Source organism: Lactuca saligna, chromosome 6, assembly GCF_052625555.1.
Source record: "Lactuca saligna cultivar CGN05327 chromosome 6, ASM5262555v1, whole genome shotgun sequence".
NCBI lineage: Eukaryota > Viridiplantae > Streptophyta > Magnoliopsida > Asterales > Asteraceae > Lactuca > Lactuca saligna.
In genome coordinates this window covers 160,785,787-160,795,501 of record NC_136422.1, presented here as the reverse complement: position 1 = coordinate 160,795,501, position 9,715 = coordinate 160,785,787, and positions in this window count along the sequence as shown.

Below are 9,715 nucleotides of genomic sequence, written 5' to 3'. Positions count from 1 at the left end.
GAGGAGTTGAGGTCAACATGGACTGTTGACCTTGATAGTTGACTTTGACTTTGACCAAGGGTTGACCGTTTTGAGTTTTTAGGATAATTGGTAAGCGGGAATTTATGAGTTGGATCTGTGATGGATATAGGTGTTGGAGTTTGGGGTAATGTTTCGGGAGCGTGATTTTGTGGTTTAGTCTGGCATTTGCGAGGTGAGTTATCCTCACTATACTCAAGGGTCTAAGGCACCAATGCCAACCCTTTGGATTGTTATCTGGTTATGTTATGCTAGTATGATCTGTTAGATCGGTATCCTAGAGGGTAGGATAATATTATGTAGTATGTGGTATGATCTGTTAGATCAGTTGTTGTCTATAGACTATTATGTGATTATATATATATATATATATATGTGTGTGTGTGTGTGTGTGTGTGCACATGTTTGTTTGGCGGTTGAGGCGTATCTGCTTTCTGCGAAAGCCAATAGACCTGGGCATTCCAACCTGTTGGTTGTGGGTCGTGAGTATTCCATCTCGAGGATGAGTGGACTCATAGTATGTGGGTATTCCAACCTGTTGGCTGTGGGTCGTGAGTATTCCATCCCGAGGATGATTGGACTCATAATATGTAGGCATTCCAACCTGTTGGTTGTGGGCCTGGGTATTCCAACATGATGGTTGATTGAAGTCATAGTGTGTTGGCATTCCAACCTGTTGGTTGTGGGTCTGGGGTATTCCAACCTGATGGTTGATTGGACCCATAGTGTATTGGCATTCCAACCTGTTGGTTGAGGTCCTGGGGTATTCCAACTCGATGGTTGATTGGACCCATAATATGTTGTTTATGATTATATGTGTATTGTTGTGGGTATGGGTATTTTGGGGGTAACTCACTAAGCTTTCAGGCTTAAAGTTTCAGTTTATTGTTTCAGGTTCAGCGGATGGCCGCATGTAGGCGAAGGCGTGACCGTACACTTCCTCGATTGATGATTATGATTTCTGGGAACTCTGATGTTTAAACTATTTTGAAAATAAATTGTAATAACTGAATGGTTTTAAATGATTTAAAAGGTTTTAAATTGACTTGAATTTTTTGGGTGTTACAAGTTGGTATCAGAGCCTTGGTTTGAATGAATTAGAGGAACATTCGTGTGAATCCAGTTTCAAATCAAGGAAAGGTTTTCAAAATGATTTCTAAAATGGTTTTCAAAATAAGTAAAGGAGGATGCAGGGTGTACGATCAGCAGGAGCCAGTAAGTAGACCCCAAAATACCATACAGTTATTTGATATTGTGATATGTTAGAACAGCATGTTAGTACTAGGCTAGGGATCTTCAGGAATTGCATGATAGAATTTCCTGATTATATGATGCATGATAGCCTAGGGATTTCCTTTATGTGAGATTGACATCATTATTGTAGTTGCTTAGTGTATGCATCACGGTTATACATAATTAAGATCTTATAGTCTGAGAATGTTTGATTTAGCCTTATGTTCTGTTCTTGTTTGATTGGGAGCTTAGGGTAGGATTGAATATTCGAAAGTCTATGGGGTCTAGCATTATGTATGGCTAGCATACACTAGTGCTGCAGGGTTGGTGGAAGTTTCATGGATGGGTGGGTTGTGTAAGACCAGTAGGTCAGTTGTGAGACAATTAGCCTTTCTCTAGGAATGAGGATTGAGCACTCTTTATGTTTATGTATATTGTTAGGGTGTTGTGGTGATACTTGAGACAAATATGGGTAGGTGTGGAAGGTAGTATGGGCACATACTACTGAAAGCACATGACCCATACGTGTAGCAAGGAAGTCACAACCCCTAGGGTTAGGTAGGGAATTAGTCCCATATCATTATATGGATTATCAGAGATCTTTCTGGTGTCTTACCAGAATGGTGGTTGCGAGACGTCTAGAGACTGGATCCAGGTTAGGACAGGGAGCTGCCAACCAGGATAGGCCAACATTGTCAGAGGACCGTGTCAAGGAGATCATCTGGTAGGAGGTGATCGAGTTTGTATGGGGACATCTACCGGAGATATGTGGGTCTATTAAGACCGCCATGGTTGAGTATTTCGACAAGCGCTATGCAGCCATTATTGAGACGGTTGCCGCAACAGCTTCAAAGACTGTAACGTCGACAGGAGGAGGAGGCAGTCGGGCTTTCCAGTATCTGGATTTCGATAATGCAAAGCCCTGACCTTAGGTATGGTTTAGGACCTGTATTATACATGAGGTGGCCATCTGATGTGGAGGTATTTTGCTTCACATGTTCATGTACTACTCACCACAAGGCCAGGCACGCTCTGAACGTGCTAAGGCTCGGGGCGAAGAACTGGTTGGAACTGGTTACTGGGACGTATTCTGATGAGTAGAGGGCTGCAGTTATCTAGGATCAGGAAGATGATCTGTACTCATTATATTTTCGCGGGTTGAGCAGGAGAGGCTAGTACATGAGTTTCTAGATTTTAGGCTTGGGGGTTTGCTCGAGGCCGAAATAAGAGTCGTGGGGACTCCGGAAAGGAGTGATGACTATGTTCAGCTGGGGCTTTACAGCTAGAAGTGAATGGTTAATTGATGGATTGGATTTTCGTTTTGTAGGGCAAGGACTGTGCCCTCTCAGTTTTTCGAGCTTAAAGGAGTGAGCAGGCTTGTGACCCTAAGGGTAGGTTGTCTTCCAGCTTGGGGTCAGTTGGTTGCAGAGGTTAGCAACATTATTTCAGTATCGGTGAGCGTAGGTGGGTCGATGTGGCATAAGTAAGTGTGGAGTTCGATTTTCCTTAAATCTCTTGCATCGGACGGTAAGGATTGATTGTGCAATCTATTTCACTTTTAGGATTGTAGATTATGTATTGGGAGTAGTTGTAGCCCGATTTAGGGCAGAGGTTGTTTCAGCTGCTGCAGTTCAGCTATGAACGTTTGAGCTGGTAAGTGAGTCGGGGTGCGAACCCTGAAGAGAATGATTCTAGAGCCCGAGAGCGGGAAGTTTATTGGAACACCTTTGGAAAAGGGGTATTATGTGGGAAGTATGCGGACAGAGTTTCAAAGGATGGTTATCCAACATTATCATGACTCAGTGGTCTTAGCAACCGTTCGTGATTAACAAACGAAAACGCCAAGGGAAGTGGTTCGTTGCCGATGTATTAGTTAGAGCATTTACCTTGTGGTCTTCAGGACATGAGTGTGGGGTCGTTCAAGTAGTAGTGGCTGACGGTTTCACTGGGATTCAGGAAGTGTTCATCTGGTTCTTAGATGTGTGTGATCATTATGGACTAAATAGCAGTGGAGCACTAGTAGAAAAGAGTTAGTTGTCATCGAATCGGTCGTTGGGAAGTGAGAAGGATTGAGGATCCTCCAATTTTCATGTATTATGAAGGCTTAGTCAAATCTAAGTGGGGGAGTGTTACCCCGAGATGCGGAAGTGGGAGAGGTTTTGAAACGGGGATAAGTTTCATAACCCGATAGGGAGAATGGAGGCCCTAGTGGCTGATTGGTTTGAGGGTTGTGTTGATTGGGGGTTCGGAAAAACTCCCCAGCATAAGAACACGTCTCATGGGTGCTTTATAGTAGAAGTTGGGGAACCAGGTTGGAGTTCTATTCAAGAGTCGAGTTTAGTTTGAGTATTCGGTCGAGGGTGTGCTCGACTCTAAGGATTTTGGATTGATAAATTGAGGTTTTTGTTAGCTGCCAGGGCTTAGCAGTGCATTCAGCTCAGTTGCATGGGATATTCAGCATATGTGGCAGACCACGGATTTCCAAGAGAGTGGACGATCGACATGAGGCCTAAGGTTAGGCTGGAGTGTGAGCCCACGAAATAGATCAAGAGTTCGGAACCCCAAGTGGGTGAAAACAATTTGCATGGTAAGGATCACCAGGAGGGTGGTCCAGGTAGATACTCAATGGTTTAGAGCGGTCCAGATAGACTGAAGGCCAGTGGGGCATACCAGTTAGACAGAAGGCTCGGAGAACGGTCCAGACAGGCTGAAGGCCCAACGAGGCAGTCTAGACATGCTGAAGGTTCCGAGAGTGGTCCAGATAGACTGAAGGCCTGGTAGGGTGGTCCAGTCATGTTAAATACTTTGTATATATTTGTAGAACTATGATCAGGTATTGAGCAGGCTGCGATGATATAGCAATCAATAAGTTCGTTCCAAGTATTGAACATGCTGCTGGAGTAGGCTGAGGACTCCGGTGTATTTTGGTTGATCGGAAGTTGTTATTAGTGGTCGGACGGAGTTCAAAGGATCTTGTTGATCTCATCAATTCGAAGTGTCTCCGATGTTTCATCTTCTTGGATCGGGTAATACTCCAGTTAAGGACTGAGAGTGGATTCGAATGGGTATTCGTCAGTTTTGGTCAGGTTTGGGATTAGAATACCCTGTCATTTAGGTTCTGGGAACCGGGTTAGATATTTTCTTAATCGTTTATGGCATTTGGATAGGGTTGAGGCGGTCCTGATCTATGCGGTAGGCCAAAATACCCGGTGTGGGCTGACTGGAAGTTGTAGGCATGGAGGCTCAAAGGGAGCGGTAGGTTTGAGGCGGTAGGCCAACAAACCCTGAGAATTTCAGCTCGATAGTTGAATTGATTAGACATGATTGGTATTCCAACCAGAAGAGGTGGTATGGACTAGATATGAGTGTCGTTCTTGTTGGTTGATAGTGGTAGGTATGTTGATGATGGTTTGAGTTATTGTGATGTGTCTTGGGATTCGTGTGTGGTAGTCGTTTTTGAATCGTTATGTTGTTCATTGATGAGAGGAGCATCGAGTAGGCCATTCGAATAGCGGAGGAAAGTGGATATCTGCAGGGTCGGAGTGTTGGGCAACTGAAGTGTCGACAATAGTGTTGACCGGTCATCAGGAGCATTCCAGTCATGAGTTGAGGTTTGGGGAGGCCATACCAAGCTCATGCTGTGGGCTTAGAGGCAATCCAGACCTATGCTGAGGACCACATAAGTGTATTCCAGTCATAGGCTGTGGGCATAGATATTGTGTTGGTTATGTCTGTTGTAGGAGAGCGTTCAGATTGGATGTATTGTTGAAGATTCAGGGGAGTTGCACTCGATTGTGACGAATCTGAGGATGGTGAATGAGACACAAGGATAGATCCTTGGATCTCCGGTTGTGAGTAGACCCGAGTTATGTTCATGAAGGTTTTCCAATCTAGGGTATTCCCTCCTAGGGGTGATTGGAGTCGTCGTAGGCTCGCCTGGTATTCCATCCCGAGGCTATTTGGGCCAGGCATGAGCATTCGTATTCATTAGTGGATCGATTATGTATGATATTTTGATAACTGAGGGATGCATTATCGTGTCAGCGAAGAGGATTCGCGACAGGAAAAAGGGAAAGTTGGGTTTCTGATACTTTAGACCATCAGGATTTAGTTAAGTTGGCAAGGTGGCATGAAGGATAGACCTTATGAAAAGGTTTGATTAGGATTCACATCATCTTTCACGATTCACACTTGCGAAAGTGCGTCATGGATCAGGAGGCGGTAGTATCGTTGGATGACATTCAGGTTGGTGAGAACCTGGAGAGGCCTGGCCATTCTGGAGAGAAGGGTGAAGGTTCTGCAGGACAAGGAGGTACCTTTGGTGAGGGTACAGTGTGAGCACCAAATAGGATCCGAGTGGGCGTGGGAGCTGGAGGCAAAGTGCGGGAGCACTATCCGAGGATGTTCACCGCAGCAGAATTCGAGGATGAAGTCTACTCACGTGGGGGAGAGGTGTAACGCCCCGACTCTTGAATACCAATTTATGGTTATAAATTCTCATGAATTCAAGGTCTACTCGATGAGTTGATTTCCTGACTTGTCTAGTAGTAGTGGGTTTGGGCCATGTGTTTAAGTGACAAACTTGCCGAGTCAAAAGAGTGACTCGACGAGTTGGAGTTGGAGGGTGAAACCCAAATTTCCAGGGTTTGGCACCCTATTTAAGGGACCATTAGCCTCCCTTAGTTCCTTTGCAGCCTCTTGAGAGTCCAAAAACCCTAATTCATGTGAGTGTGCTCCATTTGTGTGTTTTAAAGCTTTGGAAGGTGTATCTTTGTAAGAAGAACTTGAAGAGCAAGTGACTAGGAGCAAAGAACTTGTGGGGATCTAATATCTACCTTATATGGCATCTCTTGGAAGGTATCAAGTCGTTACCTTGACCTCATTTCATTCTAGATCTCATTGGTTAAAGTTTTGGGATTTTCTAGCATATTGTGACGCTATTTTGGGTATGAGCTCAGATCTGAAGTTGTAACTTTATATCTAAACTCTCATTGGTCTCTAAATCCATAAAGCTATCGGGTTTGGCAAGTATGAACCCCTCTTTAAGTGTAAAACCCAATTTCATGCTTGATGTTGGCATTTTGAGTCATAAGAGCCTTGCATGCACGTAAAGTTTGCAACTTTACGTGATATGCATGCCTTGGGAAGTTGGATCGGTATTATGGAGCCTTAGCATGGCTTAAAAAGCATCTGTATGGATGAAGGACTGAAGGGACTCGGTGAGTCGTATGGTAGACTCGGCGAGTTATATGAAGATGTTCATGAACTCGACGGATTGGATGAACAACTTGGCGAGTCCGATGAAGATTGCCTTAGGCTCGGCGAGTAGCGTGGTAACTCGGCGAGTTGGCAAGTTATGCAAGGTACTCGATGAGTAATTGAGGGTACTCGGCGAGTTGAGGTCAACATGGACTGTTAACCTTGATAGTTGACTTTGACTTTGACTTTGACCAAGGGTTGACCGTTTTGACTTTTTAGGATAATTGGTAAGTGGGTATTTATGAGTTGGATCTGTGATGGTTATAGGTGTTGGAGTTTGGGGTAGTGTTTTGGGAGCGTGAATTCGTGGTTCAGTCTAACATTTGCGAGGTGAGTTATCCTCACTATACTCAAGGGTCTAAGGCACCAAGGCCGACCATTTGGATTTTTATCTGGTTATGTTATGCTAGTATGACATGTTAGATCGTTATCCTAGAGGGTAGGATAATATTATGTAGTATGTGGTATGATCTGTTAGATCGGTATCGTGGTAGATAGGATGATATTATGTGCTATGTGGTATGATCTGTTAGATCAGTTGTTGTCTATAGACTGTTATGTGATTATCTTATATATATATATATATGTGTGTGTGTGTGTGTGTGTGTGTACATGTTTGTTTGGCGATTGAGGCTTATCTGCTTTATGCGAAAGCCAATAGACTTGGGCATTCCAACCTATTGGTTGTGGGCCGTGAGTATTCCATCCCGAGGATGATTGGACTCATAGTATGTGGGCATTCCAACCTGTTGGTTATGGGTTGTGAGTATTTCATCCTGAGGATGATTGGACTCAGAATATGTGGGCATTCCAACATGTTGGTTGTGGGCCTGGGGTATTCCAACTTGATGGTTGATTGGACCCATAGTGGGTTTGCATTCCAACTTGTTGGTTGTGAGCCTAGGGTATTCCAACCTATTGGTTGATTGGACCCATAGTGTGTTGGCATTCCAACTTGTTGGTTAAGGGTATGGGGTATTCCAACCTGATGGTTAGTGATTCGTTGGGAACCCCAACCATTGAGGCTAGGACTTGGTCAGATTTTGTGACCAGGTTTAGGGTCGAGTTCGCGCTAGCTGTGGAGATTCAGTAGCTGGGCAGGGAGTTTATTGACATGAGACAGACGACTGAGTCAGTGGTGGAGATTACCGCCAAGTTCAGGGAGAGGGCCTTAATGGTGCCTCAGTACGTGGGGGACGAGGAGATGCGGAAGACCCGGTACTATAACATATTGAGAGCTGACATTAGGAAACATCTCAGCTACTCGACATGCCCGACCTTGGAGGACATGATAGCCAAGGCGAGACAGAGGGAGATTGATATAGAGAACATCCGAAAGAGGAAGGCAGAGGTTGGGCAGGTTATTGGGGTTTCGGGGAAGAAACCCAAGGGATCTGAAACTAGGTCGAAGGTCCATCATGGTCAGAGCCGTTGTGGGAAATGCGACAAGACTCATGAAGGAGTTTGTAGATTGGGATCATCGGGCTGTTATAAGTGCGGCAAGCTTGGGCACTTTGGTAGGGATTGTACTGCCCCTACCCCCACTCTCCAGACGTTAGAGGTCAGACCTAATTTTCTTTCATTGCAATCAGAAGGGCCATAAAAAGTTCAATTGCCCTCGACTGACATTAGGAGCACCACTGGCGACACCAACTCCAGCAACCCTGTGGATCACAGATGGCCGATAGGGCAAGACAAAGGCTCCAATGGTGAGGAGTCGAGCCTTCCAGCTGACCGTAGAGCAGGCACGTGCCGCACCAGATGTGGTGACGGGTATGTTTTCTTCTCTTTAACTTTTATTACATGTCGATTATGATATTTATGTTCTATGTTTATGTGTTTGTTTACGATCGTTCCATGTGAACGACATCCCATTACAGGTGTTATTTGATTCGGGGGCTACCCGATCATTTGTCTCTCTTGCTCTTAGCAAGAGGTTTTCTGAGTCTTTGGGCATGTTGGATTGCCCTTTAAAGGTCAAGATTGCTGACTATTGATCTGTCCGGGCATTAAAGGTTTTTAGAGATTGCGTTTTGAGGCTGTATGACGAGCGATACCTAGTGGACTTGGTTCCCATTCTGTTGCGTAGGAACAAGGTTATTATCGGCATGGATTGGTCGAGCCCTAATGGGGCGGTGATTGACTTTACGCAATAGTTGGTACGTGTTAGGACCCCAAGTGGGGGAGAGCTGGTGATTCAGGGCGAGAGACCACAACGCGGACCAGCTTTGTATTCGACGGCAAGGGCTATGCGCTACCTTCAGCAAGATTGCGTAGGATATGTCGCCTACGTTATGGATACCCGGGAGGTGGGTAAGGCGACTGTGAATGATGTACCAGTGGTGCGAGAGTACCTAGGCGTATTTCCAGAGGAGCTACCTGGGATACCTCCGGAGAGACATGTGGAGTCCCGGATCCACCTAGTCCCTAGTGCGGCTCCGATATCCAAGGCACCATTTCGGTTGGCTCCTCCTGAGATGCAGAAGTTGTCTACATAACTACAAGAGTTGTTAGACAAAGGATTCATTAGACCGAGCAGTTCACCCTAGGGAGCCCCGATCCTGTTTGTGAAGAAGAAGGACGGGTCGCATCGGATGAATATAGACTATCGGGAGCTAAAAAAGGTAACAGTGAAGAACAATTACCCACTCCCGAGGATTAATGACCTCTTCGACCAGCTACAGGGAGCATCTTGGTTTTCTAAGATAGATTTGCAATAAGGATACCATCAGATGAGGGTCAGAGACGAAGATGTACAAAAGATTACTTTCCGGACTCGCTACGGTCATTACGAGTTTGTGGTGGTGCGCTTCGGGCTCACCAATGCTCCTACCGCGTTCATGGACCTCATGAACTGCAAGTGCAGACCAATGTCGGATCAGTCTGTGATTGTCTTTATTGATGATATCTTGGTTTACTTCAAGATGCAGGAGCAGCATGAGGAGCACTTACAAGGGGTTTTGGATACCCTAAGGAGGGAGAGCTTATAAGCCAAGTTCTCCAAGTGCGATTTCTGGTTGCGCGAGGTGCAGTTTCTTGGGCACCTTGTCAACCAGAATGGTATTTTGGTTAACCCGGCCAAAGTGGAAGTCGTGATGAGATGAGAGGTTCCGAAGTCTCCATCTGAGATTCGTAGTTTCCTTGGGTTAGCATGCTATTATCGGAGGTTCATTCATGACTTCTCCAAGAAAGTGGTACCCTTGAC